Genomic DNA, 15,642 nt, shown 5'->3' on the forward strand with positions numbered 1-15,642 from the left:
TTTAACAAGATTGAGGTATACTTCACCGAATTTTGTGCAACAGGCTTTACAGAGGAAGCTGGATATTTATCGCTTGATTTGTCCTGTTGCAGACATAAAGACAAACGGATAGATTAACAGATAGGGAGAAATAGTTGGGATGGTATGTTCATAATTATCCAAGATTCATTGACTTTTACAAGATATGTTCTCTTCATTGACACACCAGCAGTGTTATTGGAGTTATGTGGGAAAATAAAAACTCTTTGTTTCCATGTGTGTTTTAGATGTATTTAGTTCATACCTGGTTCACTGTCCTGTATGGCAACTATAGGAAGTATATTACACCTCAAGTACCGAGCAATGTATGTTGGGACCGAATCGGTAGTTATGGCCCTTATTATTTCTTCACAAGGAAACATTATTTAATTTTAAACTTGGTTTATAGGCGTGTCTAGGACCATCTATTTTAAAAATTGCATAAAAAGGTGAAATCTCAATTTAGGATGTCACGTACAAAATGTACATTTTTCATCTTAAAGAAAGAAAGAAAGACAGCGTAGATACCTTCATTTTAGAGTTCTATATAAATTAAAAGTAAAAGGGAATTAACAGAATTCTCAATCTCTTACATTTATATCATTTCCTTATCTAAGAACTGCCTATATACTCACCTGAAGAAGAGGATATATTTCAATTTTCGAAACTTTGTGTTATACTTACATTTTGTAACATTAAAAAGGCGATTGTATAAAATCCTATTATCCTTCAAATAATTCTTTACTGCAGTAACTAAATTGAGAACATCGTATTGCAATCACCATTGTATTAATTACAAATATATAAACTAATCCTATCTTAATATATCATATGAAGAGTCGATTCCACACGTTGATGTATGCAATAACGATATACTTGTGTGATAGCCTTAACTGAGGGTGCGTAAATAATTAAAGATTGTAGCTCATTTTCCATGTGTTAATACGTCACATGATAATATTTCATTATGGTTGACATTATAGTTACAAATAAGATAATTTTAAAATGTCGCTAACGACAAGCCCATAATCCAATATTAAACTTTTATAATTATTCCAAATATGTTCAATAAATAACAAAATAGTACTGTTAAAATAAGTAATGTGGATTTAATTTTCTTATCCAAAAAGTTGCAACTATAAAATTCTTGAGTCTTTTTTTAGTTTATAAAATGTATTCATTCATTGTTTACCAATATTGACAATAGTTCTAAAGAATACACAAGTGCTTTCGCAACAAACACTCAAAAAATAACCAAGTTATCAGTGGTTCATACATTACAGCACCTCTGGGACCCCCTGGAACATTAATCTTCGAGTCTCCGAGCCCATGAGGCGGGCAACGCCATGGTGTTCTCTGTGGACCGTATTATTTATGAACTACTGTCAAGTGCACCAGGGCACTATATTGAGATATGAGTAGTGTGATGATGTTTGTGCATTTTTGACACAGGCAGTACTTAATTAAGGATATTATTTACGTCATTATAAATAACCAGTTGCCTATATACTGTAAGTATTGGGCAGTAACTAACAAAAAACTATATCCTACAATGTGTATGTGTGTATGATACTGAGTACAGTCTGCATTCGTTTCGATAAATTAGCATAACGTGTGTTAATATCTGCCGATACGTTTTCTGTAAATATGGATTATTCCACTGTTTTTGGTATTATTTCCTCCGGTGTAAGTTGTCCTAGTTCATAGAAAATTAGGAACGTCGAAGAATATTTTTTTGCCCATGCAATGTTTATAATATATTATCAGACTTTATTCATTAAAACGTATATTATGAATAATGAATACTGACGCTTTTACAACTGTGTATTGATTGATAAAGGTTTTACTGCCACAGCTTTAAATATAATCTTACAGCTTCACAATTTAAAAATGTTTTCAAAAATGCTCAGTAATATGGGACGAGTCAGGACGGATATGTAACACGTGGGAGAAATTGAATTCCGTGTAGGATGGGAGTAGATTGTATACACGGAATTAGTCCACGTCTCGTTGGGTTGATTAACAAAGCAATTCATTTACAGCTCTATCCCCCTACACCATGTGAATACCTCCACCAGACACTATCCTAATGTAATTACCTCTGAGCTGAAGTAACTAACAATATAAAGGGTAAAAAAAATATTTATTTATTTATCTCAACTGTGATCACCAATTTTATACAAGTACATACATACATAAATACAACTGTTAACAAACACCCGCAAAGTTCAATATATAAATCTGTGGCAACAACAGAATACCAAAATAAAATAGCAGTACCATGCCATATATATTGCCATGAATATATATATATATATACAATCATACACACATACATTGCAATTGAATTAAAAATTGTAGCAAAATAAATATAAAATTAAATACATAACAATACATGCAATAAATTTATAAATTAGCAAAAGTATAAACATTTTATAATATGAAAACCAAAACCTGTACCATCAAAAGTAATGCCATAGAATTAACATTTAAACCAGCAACAGACATAACATGCTGAAAATAACAATACTTAAGTAAAATAAATAATAACAGCAATGCAATGAGCACAACGCAAATAAAATACATAATTGATAATAGGAATAAATAAATATTTTAAGAATAACAATAAAAATAGAGCTTCTCTCTCTCTCTCTCTCTCTCTCCCTCTCTCTCCATAGCAAAAATCGTTTAGATCCTAGTTCCCCTAGCAATCGCATAGGTAGCAGCACCTGTATGTGCAGTCAGTAGTGCAATGTTTTAGCTGACAGCACGACTGGTGTATTTGGGAGATACACCATTTGTGCAGTCACTAATGCTACTAAGTGATTATGAATGTTGATTTTCTGCATCCGTTTTCAGTTGAAACCAATAATATCCTGATAATAAAGTGGTTATTGAATATTTTGCATGCTTCATTATGAACTCTAGTGACGAAGAGAGTATTGGTGTGCCAAGTATTGTGGCTGACAATGAATCTGAAGACGAGCATTTACCTTCAAACTCGAACCTATCTATTGCTACAGGTAAAATTTTGTTTACACATTCAGTTTTCATGAATTTAATGGGATAACAGGTAATTTATTTGCCTTTAAAGGCTGTAATTTAATCAAAAAGAAACTCCTTACTTATTATTTCAGAGTAAAGTCATGTTTCAGGGTTATAGAGTAACATTCTTTTATTAACCTAGAAATGGATTTACACCATTTTTCCTATCAACATTTAAGCTATAGTTGGAAACCTATTTAGATTGCTCGTACAATTTTATTTAGAAGAACAGAAAGTAAAGTAATCAGAAATTACTAACTTTATTAAGAACTTTATCGCCCAAGGCCTGTTTCGTTTGGCTGACAGTGGCACATTAATTTTTTTGTGTGTATTTATACAACAGTAAATTTTTGTTTCAGGGGATGATGACCACCAAGATTATGGCAACGAAGCAGAAGCTCTTATAGAAGTCAGACCCGATGATGAAGCAGAGGTTACTGTGGAAGGTAGGCCAAAAAGAAATCGAAAAAGGCAAATACATGAGTGGAAACGAGACCACAGAAAGAGAAAACGCAATTCTGGGAAATCTAATGTTACTCGGAAAGGAAAAATTGTTGCAGAAAAACGATTTAGCAATCTGCATTGCTGCTGTAAAATAGGTTGTTTTAATAAAATTACAGAGCAAGCACGGAGGACACTATTTGAGTCTTTTTGGAAAATAGGGACGTAATGTGCTCAAAATGCATTAATTTGTGGCTTGATAAATCAATAAACGCCACAACGTCATAGGCCTACAACCAATGCTAAAAATCCAAAAAGAACTAAAAATACGTTTTATTTCAATATTGATGGAAAAATTTAAATGGTTTGTAAAAAGTACTTTTTAGAAACTTTGAAAATCTCTGATGGTAGGATGACACGAGCCTTAAAGAAGGTGAAATCTGGGGAATCTCTAGGGGATGATAAACGTGGTAAGAAGGTCCCTGGCAACAAAACCCCTGATAAAAAATTGCATTACCAAGAGCGCACATTTAATCTTTTCCCTCCTACGAGTCTCACTATACCAGGCGCCGTAATCCTAATGGATAATATTTATCTGAAGATTTAAATGTACGGCTAATGTACTATATGTACAAAGAGTTTGTGGAGGGCCATTGAGGAGCACATCTATCGAAGAACCTTTAACAATGAGTACAATTTGCATTTCCATTCGCAACACAAAGATACCTGTGTAAAGTGTGATATATTTGCCAAACAAACTCAAACAATCTGACAATGATTAAAAAAAAGAAAGCTTCAACAAGACCATGAACTGCATTTGCGAAAAGCCGAGAAGGCAAGAGATGCGATGACGGCGGACTCTGAAAAAGCAGCTAATGATAATAGCTATTATGCATTTACCTTTGATTTGGAGAAGTCCCTCTCTTTCCCCAAGTTGGTCTGTCAGCAGGTCTACTACAAGCGAAACATGTATGTATACAACATGGGCTGCCATAAGCTTTCCTCCAAAACAGGATACGTGTATTTTTGGGACGAAATAAATGGCTCTAAAGGTTCGCAAGAAATTGCTGCCTGTTAATTAAACACATCAAAAAGAGAGCCGCAGCAGCCAAACATGTATTGATGTATAGTGATACTTGTACAGAACAAAATCGGAATTGGAAAGTTGCCATTGGCATTGATGAAACACGTACAAAGTCACACACTGAAGTGATGGATCAAAAATGTATGCAAAGCGGACATTATTACCTTCCTAATGATTGTGACTTTGCATCTCTTGACAAATAAAGCAGGTCACAACAAATCTTCAGTCCTGACGACTGGTACAGAACTATAGGTTTTTTGTCTGTGGAAAGACTCAGAAAGTAATTCAGTGTCTTGGCTGCAAATGCAGTGGATACGCTATCAAAAGAGTGAGCCATCAAAAATATTTTTCAAGGACACTATATCTGAAGAGATGCCGTTTTCAATTCTTGACTTCAAGGCATCGGTAAAAAGAGGGCGACTAACTAACATTTTCAAAATTGCTCAGGGTAGGCTATACAGAGGTCTGCGGCTCGTAAAAAACAAAAAAAGAGAGACATGATAAAACTTTTGCCATTCATCCCTCCGGTTCATTAAAACTACTTCCATAGCCTTTTTACCAGTCAGGATGCTCCAGATGTTAGCCTACTGATGGATTCATACGAAGACAGTAATCTTCAGTAAAAAGTATGTAATTAGTCAGTCATTTCCTGTAATAAAGTAATTTTTTACTACATATAGTTTTGTTTGTTGTAAATACCAACCACATCCCATTAACAACACAAGTTGTATAATTACGTTTTAATGGTCAAAATTAAATAAAAAGTCAACATATTTTTTCAAAACCCTAAAATATGATTAAAGGTGACGTTTAGTAAGGTTTTAAAGAAAAAAATAAAAATAAATGAATAAACCTCATTTTCGTACAGCAATGCTTGTAAAACGTTAAATATCTCAAAACATGGAAAATGTGATTTACACCACTTGTGCTTTAATTGTTTAGGTTTTTATAGCCTGCTGTGAATGTAGTTGTTGTGTTGAATTCACACCTTAGAGACTTTCGGAGTCCGATGTGTGTGCGGATGTAACAATTGTTTGTGACCTAATACAAAAACCAGAAAAAAGTAAATATTTGAAAATAATGTTCAAGATTTATTGACCGAGCTGTAGCAAAGCTCATGATTAGTGGGGTAGAAAAAATGTCATTGCTGTCCGGCTGTCTGTTTGTCTCTGTATCGCATAACGCTTCATTAATGTATAATTTACTTAAGAATTAACCTTAGGGTTGATCTTGATGCATACCACTGCATGGCATTTGGGATGAGCGTTAGCGAATATGTTAGAATTAGTCTTACAGGCAACCATGATGGAAACAAAAAATAAGTGAATTATTTAACTTCAAAACAAACCATGTAACAGGATGTTGTAGAGATTTGCTTTAGCTCAGTGATACAGTTATCTGTAACGGTTGGTCGTGTAGTGCAACCCTATTGTGTTGAATTTCTTCAGTGTTGATAATTATGGCTTTACTTTTATTAAGAGCATGTTTTAGAGGTAGTGTTCGTGCAGTTTACACGTATCTTTTGTGATTTCTTACATATACGTTTTCCATTGCTCTGGTATGATTTTTTATTTTATCCTAGATAGTATTTATGTGCTAGGTTAGTAATACATATCAGGTAATGATCATATTAAAGAGGCGGTGTGCGTGATTTATAGCATCATTGAGCAGGAACATCTCCGGCCAAGTTTTAATTATTTTAAACACAAACTTCCCACTTATCTTTTATTTCTGTAATATATTTCGTTTTCAATAAAATCATCGTAAGATTCACATAATTTAAAACTGATGTTTGACTGATATGCGGGTCTGAAGATGTTTTTATTGAAAACGAAAAGCCTCAAAAAAACAAAACATAGTTTTTAATAATGTCTTTGGATTTAAAATAGCAATTAAAATCTAATAATAAAATGTTTCTGCAATGTATTTTACAGTTTTTATAATGATGTTTCTAATTTAAATATTCAAAAACTGACATTAGATTGTAAGGAATTAAAAATTCGAGACATCCGACAAGCATAAACTAGTGAGATTGAGTATACACGCAGCGGAATATGGTTCTTCAGTGTTACAGTCGATTTAAGGCAACCTCAAAGTTAGTATACAAACATCAATAAGGTCTTCTTTGTATAAATAAGAACCTATGTACCTAAACTCAAAACACTAACCTTTTTATCAAAGGCTATCCATCAAACACAGAGAATGTAAGTTGAGCTTCAATTCCAAAATAAATACGGGGGTTTCTTAAATCAAGAAGAACTCTTCTATGTTTTAAGTCTACTGAAACTGTATATAAAACACTATTTCATAGGTGGATGGGTAGATTAACAATGACGTATTTTCAAAATTCGTTATCTGACCTTTAACAAAATTAGATTTGTAAAATATTTAGTGTAAAATTATAAGAGTGAGCATTGACTCATTGTGAATGTTGAGTATAGCTCCAGTACACCTTCCTTTTAGTCCACCGTTGGAATTTGACGATGTCACAGACTTGACTCCTGAAATCACGTTCACCTAAGGAGATCCAAGAGAATTGGGTGAAAAAGGAGTTAAAAATAAACTCATCACAGCGTATCGACATCTTTGCATAATCAGGTGCACAATTGAGTACACTTCCATGCATACATATTATAGACACGAGCACCTAGCACGGTGGAGCAATGGATTTATACAAATAACGTAGCTAGAAAGTACTGATTCAATGGGAATGCGACTACTAACAGATTCTAGAAGTCAGGTCTGTGACAGCCTCAGATTCCAGACGAAGCACTAAGGAAGGTGAACTAGTTTAAATGGGAATGCGACTACTACCAGATTCCAGAAGTCAGGTCTGTGACAGCCTCAGATTCCAGACTAAGCACTAAAGGAAGGTGAACTAGTTTAAATGGGAATGCGACACTACCAGATTCCAGAAGTCAGGTCTGTGACAGCCTCAGATTCCAGACTAAGCACTAAGGAAGGTGAACTAGTTTAAATGGGAATGCGACTACTACCAGATTCCAGAAGTCAGGTCTGTAACAGCCTCAGATTCCAGACTAAGCACTAAAGAAGGTGAACTAGTTTACATGGGAATGCGACTACTACCAGATTCCAGAAGTCAGGTCTGTGACAGCCTCAGATTCCAGACTAAGCACTAAGGAAGGTGAACTAGTTTAAATGTGAATGCAACTACTAACAGATTCCAGACGAAGCACTAAGGAAGGTGAACTAGTTTAAATGGCAATGCGACTACTACCAGATTCCAGAAGTCAGGTCTGAGACAGCCTCAGACTCCAGAGGAAGCACTAAGGAAGGTAACTAGACCTAAACTCAGCTTTCACAATATATGACACGGTTGATTATTACGTGTCTCACAATGAGTGCGAGATTTTAAGTTAAGATTGCATATAAAGAAATTCAGTAACAATTTACATTATAAGTGTAAACAAAATTTTCCACTTTCACATACCGATAACACATAATTACTGGGTATGTATGATGTACATAGTTCAGTGAGAATTCAATTACTGGAGCCACTCACTATAGTAGAAGATATTCTCTGTACTACTGATTCAGCCCTAATCCAATCAGTTCGTCAGCAGCTGTCTCTGACACAGGCGTCATATTAATTTAAGGATAATCATTTTTTGGATAAAACCTCCGTATGTATAAAGTTATTACTTGACTAATTACCATATATTAAAAACAAACGTGATTTGTTCACTTTTTTTAACAATGTAAGTCACATTATTATAATATATATTTTAATTAACCTTACAGTATATGTCATTCGAAGAGGAAGGAAAAGTAATTAATCTTTTTCAAAACTGTAATACTTTTCTCGCAGGAAATGTATTTAACAATAAGTAATGTCAACATTTTATTGCCTGTATAGAATTGCTTGTTTAATAAGGAAACTATTACCATTTTATATATGGGAAAATACGGAGATAAAAACTGTTATAAATGTAACAATGGAACTGGACAGTCAAGCGAATTTCATTTCAATCGTAATTTAATACACTGAACACATGTCGAACCACACTATTTCCCGGAAATAAATACCGTACGAAAGGGTTTATTTTCAAAATTACAAAGTTTACACAGTCTGCTGCCATATAAATTAATAAATATTTGATTAAAAATTTGAATACGGACTATTTTATAGAAGGTGAAGCTTTTATTCACGAATAGTTTACAGAAGATATGAATCATTTTAATGAATAATTTTTAATTATTTTACTGTTATTGAAGCTTTGAAATAGATTTGATGTTAAATTCATTTATGTTTATCTGTCTATCAAACCGCAAGTTCTCTGATAAACATGCTGACCAATATACATAAAATGGGTATGAAACTTAATTTATCTGTGGGTAATACCATGCTCCATTAAGGTGCTAGTTATTTTAGAGGCTTTTGCGTAAAATACATTTTTATGTTGGTCTGAAGGATAACCATAGTGGCATCGACCAAATGGAATAAATACATTTGTAATACAAATTTGTGGAGTCCTGAGATGTTTTAAGACGTGAAACATTCAAATATTTATGCTGGCTACTAAAATATCATAGTAGTGTTTGTTATCTTATATTATTTGCAATTAAACACACATTAATGAACAACCGTGCGAATGTTTCATGTGACAAAATATGGCAAGAAACATTTCATCTGTAAACTCAGTTTCTTCTACATACCGAGAATAAAAACAAGAATTAGAGTTCTATGATGGTGCATGTCCTATCATGGAACATGGAAGCCCATCACTCAGTAAGTTCATAACATTTTTCTTTATTCTTCCGGAGAATGTAAATAATTAATCATTTTCAATAAGATTACCTGTCATTCTATCAGTTCACTGGATATTACGAGAATATAATAAGCTATGGACTAAATGTTGAGTGCAACGTCACTGAGGATATTGCGCTACACGTGGTATGGCGTACTCCTGCCTGGTCATATATCTATATAGATTCAGTTTTATTTGATTGAAATCACCATAACGAAATTTTAAACTCTAAGTTAAGTAAATATATTGTGGCTAAGTTTCTAATGCCCAAACTAACTTAAGTTACAGTAAGTTAAAGTCAAAGGCATGTTTGTCTTTCCTAAACAAACCTATCACACATGTGCGTGTTGAGGAACTATCAACTAAGTGTAAACTGAGTGAGTTAACTGAATTATATTAAATTTTAACTAGTCTATTGCTATTTAAAATATTAAAGATCATTATTCAAAAAATAAAATGAAACGATTATATGCCTATACCACAAAAGGTGAAATAAACGATATTGACATTTTTATTTTTATCTTGTTTCAAGAAGGATATTTTAGCTATTCCGCCACTTATCAGTTTTATCATAAACTACAAAGAAATGTCGCTTTCTTCAATATTCAAACTTGGATGTTTTAGAAAGACTTTTAGATGAAAAATATACTGTAGTGATCTATGTCAATGTAAAACTTTCTTTGGAGTTGGCTGTACTGAAACGACTGGAGTTTTCCCTACAACAACGTTAAACCTTATGCACTCTCTTTCCGTTATTTTTTTGTCGTTTTGTGGGAGATGTCTCTATTTTAATATATAATTCATGAACATTCAGACGATTCTTTGCATAGTATAATTTCTTAATATTTAGCGATGAACCTAAAAAATTTCCAAAAACGTAGAACGTTTGCAATCGTATTAATAAACCTCTAAAATGATACATTTCCCATAACTCTTTGGATAAAAAAGGTCGTAAAATATGATTACTTTTATAATTGTTTTTACATATTTCTAGTAGTCATTCATGTGTATTGTGTAGATATACAGATAATATATATATCAATGGATTTTCTTGTAGTATGAATAAGTTTTAATGTGTTTATAATTTGGTTCCTCTCCAATTAAAAATTTGTACAAAGATTTAGTTCAGCATTATTTTGAGTAAGTAGTTTCTAAGCGTCAGTAAAAAAAAGTAATTTCCCCAACATTTACTTATATATGTATCAATCAAAGGCAATTAGATTATGTTATGAAATGTTTTTAGGGAAAAAATCCAAATCACAAGTTTAGAAATATTTTTTCTTTTTTTAGATTTTAATTATGTTCCGATAAATATTTTAAGGAATTCAAACATTTTCAGATTCCCAAGGCCAACTGGTACCATGGAAATATATAAAAAAAATTGAATTGTATCTTATATATTCATTAGTACTATTTCTTAGTCATTAGAGTTACCGATTTTTTTGCATCAACGACGACAAATTTCTAGAAAAAAATTTCGTTTCTTTCATTGTATATTTACTGAATGTGAAAAATATCATCGTTCAGATGGTTAATATATTTTTTGGTTTGCAAAACTTACATTCACACAAACGAGTACCAAATTGCCACATTGGTAATCATATTGGCGCATAGATTTGTTACGTTTGATTTATAAAATATTATATTGATGTATCTAAACTAATATTTATATTGTTATTTATGTATGTATATTATCATGATTTATTTATTATTGCTATGAGCTAAAGGGGTAGATCTTTGGTTTTGACTAGCATACAATAAAATAAAAGTTAACACAAATAAAGGGTCATTCATCAATAACGCTTCCACAAACAGAGAGTAATAAATTTAAAACTAAACAGCAAAAACAAAGACAGTGTGTCCATATGCGGACAGTGAGGGATGGATCGTATATCCCGCCGAGAGTATGGATCCCGCATTGTTAGCTCGCGGCTAGTAAATTAATACTAATCACCAACTGCTAACTTTCATATCTCCGGGATGTAAACCATTAGAACCATTTCCATATTTACACAGAGCAATGTTTGATTATGAATACATATATACTGAAATTGTAATGTAATGTTAAAAACATTTTTTTCTGGTTTATATGTTTAAAGGCATATTATCAGCATTTAACATTTGTGTCATCTTTATATATGAGAAATAAGACATGAGATATATAAAAAAGTATATATTTAAACAATATATCATTAAATATATTTTAGACATATTAATATTTTGAAATATATGTACAGGTGTTTAGAGTAATCAGAATAATTCTATTTTATGGTGCAAAGTGCATGAATTTAAACGAGATATATTTTGACTAATTTAATGAATGAAGGAGACTTACACAGAAAATTATAAATCTACAAAATATAAGTGCCTAGATGTTATGTAATAAAATAAAATGATCGTCAAAGTTAATTTGAGTTTTTGGGTAGACTAAGACAAATGTTATTTGTATACCTTTGTTGTATATACGATGGAATTTCAAATGTTTCAAAGAACCTGATCATCAGATTAGATTCCTATTGAAAATCAGGTACAAAGTAAAAACCGACTAAGCTATTATTTTAGTTATATATAAATAGTTATTTAGGTGGAATGTTGATACGGCTTATATCAGAAGAGTTATGTTTGTTAAACTAGAGATTTCTTTTACATGAAACACAAATTAAACATTTATCAATAAATTAAAATTTTCAAGCTCCAAGTAACTTAATATTAACATAAAAATTTAGGAAATTATACAAGAAATATTTTTAACACTACCAATATTAATAATATAAGATAAAACGCAAGTGCTAATGATGTTTTAATAATTTGATGAGCATTAGCAAAGTCTTTAACTTAAGTGGTTGCTAAAATTGCATTTAACCTTTTATTTTACACAACATTTCCTTTCTACATACGGGACATTATTAAAAACTTTTATGTTCTTATGGGTAGCTATGAAGGATAAGAGAAAATCCTAAAATAAATCAATTTCTTAACAGAGTATGTATAACCATATGGCATTTAAATATGTGGACATTAAGTTAACACTTTAGGCTAACTTTTCGCAAAATATCTCAATAAAGGTTTACAAAATTTTGTATTTTTCTATATTAAAAGCAAATCTATATTATAACTTGCAACTTTACTTATACAAATCATATTTTTTGATGCAGATAGAAATGCTTTATTATAATTTGTTTTATTTCCTTCCAGTCACTATAGTTAAAATAGTTTGCATTAGTATAATGATAGGTATTATCAAAAAGTCCATATTCCATGAATATTTCACTACGTACGCTTCTTCAAAAATACAAATATTGTTTTCAATAGTATAATTTTAATGAATTATTATATCTAACTTCCATTATAATGGCGTATTGAACATGAATTTTGTAAACAATTCAAGAATTTGCACTATGGTAAATTTTGAAAATGCAATTCTAGTATTTATTTGAGAAATTAATAAAACTCAGGGGAGATGTGCATTGATAAATCCAATAAACCGAGATAGATTGTGATTTATAAACCAGCAGAAGAGGCTATCGATAAAGGAATGTATAGAACATAGGGGAGATGTGCATTGATACATCCAATAAGCCGTGATATATTGTGATTTATAAACCAGCAGAAGAGGCTATCGATAAAGGAATGTATAAAACATAGGGGAGATGTGCATTTATACATCCAATAAGCCGTGATATATTGTGATTTATAAACCAGCAGAAGAGGCTATCGATAAAGGAATGTATAAAACATAGGGGAGATGTGCATTGATACATCCAATAAGCCGTGATATATTGTGATTTATAAACCAGCAGAAGAGGCTATCGATAAAGGAATGTATAAAACATAGGGGAGATGTGCACTGATAAATCCAATAAACCGAGATAGATTGCGATTTATAAACCAGCAGAAGAGGCTATCGATAAAGGAATGTATAAAACATAGGGGAGATGTGCATTGATACATCCAATAAGCCGTGATATATTGTGATTTATAAACCAGCAGAAGAGGCTATCGATAAAGGAATGTATAAAACATAGGGGAGATGTGCATTGATACATCCAATAAGCCGAGATATATTGTGATTTATAAACCAGCAGAAGAGGCTATCGATAAAGGAATGTATAAATCATAGGGGAGATGGCATTGATACATTCAATAAGCCGTGATATGTTGTGATTTATAAACCAGCAGAAGAGGCTATCGATAAAGGAGTGTATAAATCATAGGGGAGATGTGCATTGATACATCCAATAAGCCGAGATATATTGAGATTTATAAACCAGCAGAAGAGGCTATCGATAAAGGAATGTATAAAACAAATGTTCAAAATTAACTAAAACAAGTGACTGAGTGTAGTTTAATCTGACGTTTGATAGCCTAAAAGATATTAGAGGCTATGAAATTGGGCCCAAAAACATACATGTGTAATAATTTAAACTAGGAAATACCGTAATTCTAATGTGACAATCTCTCGGACAAATTGAATAAAACACGAACTCTTCAACTATTTCGCAACAATGAATTTTCCACTTTGTATGGTTGAAGAAAAAATTTGTTATTACAAACTAAATACAAGGTAATAATGAATGTATTATAATTAAATTCGAGTTAGGTGCACAATTAAAACGACTCTCCCAGATTATATTATAGGAATATTGTATCCTCACGTATGCACTACGTTAGGGGGTGGACAGTGGCCCCCAAGGGTATAACTCGTATATAAACGATCCACCAGATGTTTTGTTTCTCAGCTGACAGTAAGTGATTAATTATGTTTCATAATAAAAACTTACGTTCTCAAGCTGCAGCTAACCACTGTGTTATATGTATTTATTTCATTTTACGGTAGTTAATTAAAGTAGCTTTAAATTTTAGTTTACATTTGTAGTTTCACTGTAATAATCAAGTAAAGTGTTTTTGTGTCTTTATTTATAAATACAAGCAAATAAACTCGGTTTACTGATTCCTTATTGAATAACAGGTACATCATAGGCATATCCTGAAACAACACAATAGCGTATAAAAAAATCTGAAAGATTGGTTGTCACTAACAGATACTCCAATCTCCAATTCAATTTAATATTAGTTACACTTTACTTTAAGAATAATGCTTTGAAGCCCTGAAATCGCAGATTAAATCAATAATTGTTATGAATAACAATGAAATATACAAGTTAATTGCAAAGTTCTGAAAAATGTGAATGAATTGCTTGAAAAATTTTCGTAACACTTAAGGTTACTTTATAGGTTACGTCCGTAGTAGTCTTAGCAGAAGCTACTAGGATGTACTAAAATGGAGCCCTATAATGATTTTCAATCGCAAGTACATATGTTTGTGGTACGCAACATCTCAGAGTTTATTTTTAAGACTATTACGTATTATCGTAAGACACATGATCGGATGGTCTGATCATTTACCAATTACGTAAATATCTCCAGAGGTCTTGATCATGATTTGGCTGTTCCCCAGCCAGCTTAAATGGTAATTTATTTCACTTAGATAACATGATTAAGGTATAGTGTAACTCAGGCTGCTGTAGGTATAAGAATTAACACCATTTAGAAACAACCAATTCAAGCCCCCAAATAACCCTCCCCCGTACGTACCTTGAACTTAAAACTTAGTAACTTTACGAATACTAAAATATTAATGTATTATAAGTGTACTTAGCCAATCCCTTCGTCGACGATAACACCTATCCGTACACAACGGTAATCAGTACACAATGGTAGTCAGTACACACGACGGTAGTCAGTACACGACGGTAGTCTGTACACGACGGTAGTCTGTACACGACGGTAGTCTGTACACGACGGTAGTCTGTACACGACGGTAGTCTGTACACGACGGTAGTCTGTACACGACGGTAGTCTGTACACGACGGTAGTCTGTACACGACGGTAGTCTGTACACGACGGTAGTCTGTACACGACGGTAGTCTGTACACGACGGTAGTCTGTACACGACGGTAGTCTGTACACGACGGTAGTCAGTACACGACGGTAGTCAGTACACGACGGTAGTCAGTACACGACGGTAGTCAGTACACGACGGTAGTCAGTACACGACGGTAGTCAGTACACACGACGGTATTCAGTACACGACGGTAGTCAGTACACGTCTCCTCGGTCGCGGACTGACTCAACTGACCCTCGCTCCCAGCCGCGGTGTCTTAACAGTTTAGAGTACAGTTGGCCAGATAACACTCGGCCTACACGACTGCTTTCGACTGTATGTTTGTGTTTAGACATACATATATAGATTTATATGTCTATAAAATATTGTTTCTCACAAAT

The 15,642-nt window shown here is 32.7% G+C and overlaps 1 protein-coding gene across 1 annotated transcript in view; it reads right to left on the bottom strand.

Moving 5' to 3' along the window:
• LOC124368001 (cell adhesion molecule 1-like) overlaps positions 1–15,642 on the bottom strand; it is a 237,714-nt gene that overhangs the window by 148,038 nt on the left and 74,034 nt on the right. The window lies entirely within an intron of this gene.

This window comes from Homalodisca vitripennis, chromosome 8 (assembly GCF_021130785.1).
Source record: "Homalodisca vitripennis isolate AUS2020 chromosome 8, UT_GWSS_2.1, whole genome shotgun sequence".
Taxonomy (NCBI): Eukaryota; Metazoa; Arthropoda; class Insecta; order Hemiptera; family Cicadellidae; genus Homalodisca; species Homalodisca vitripennis.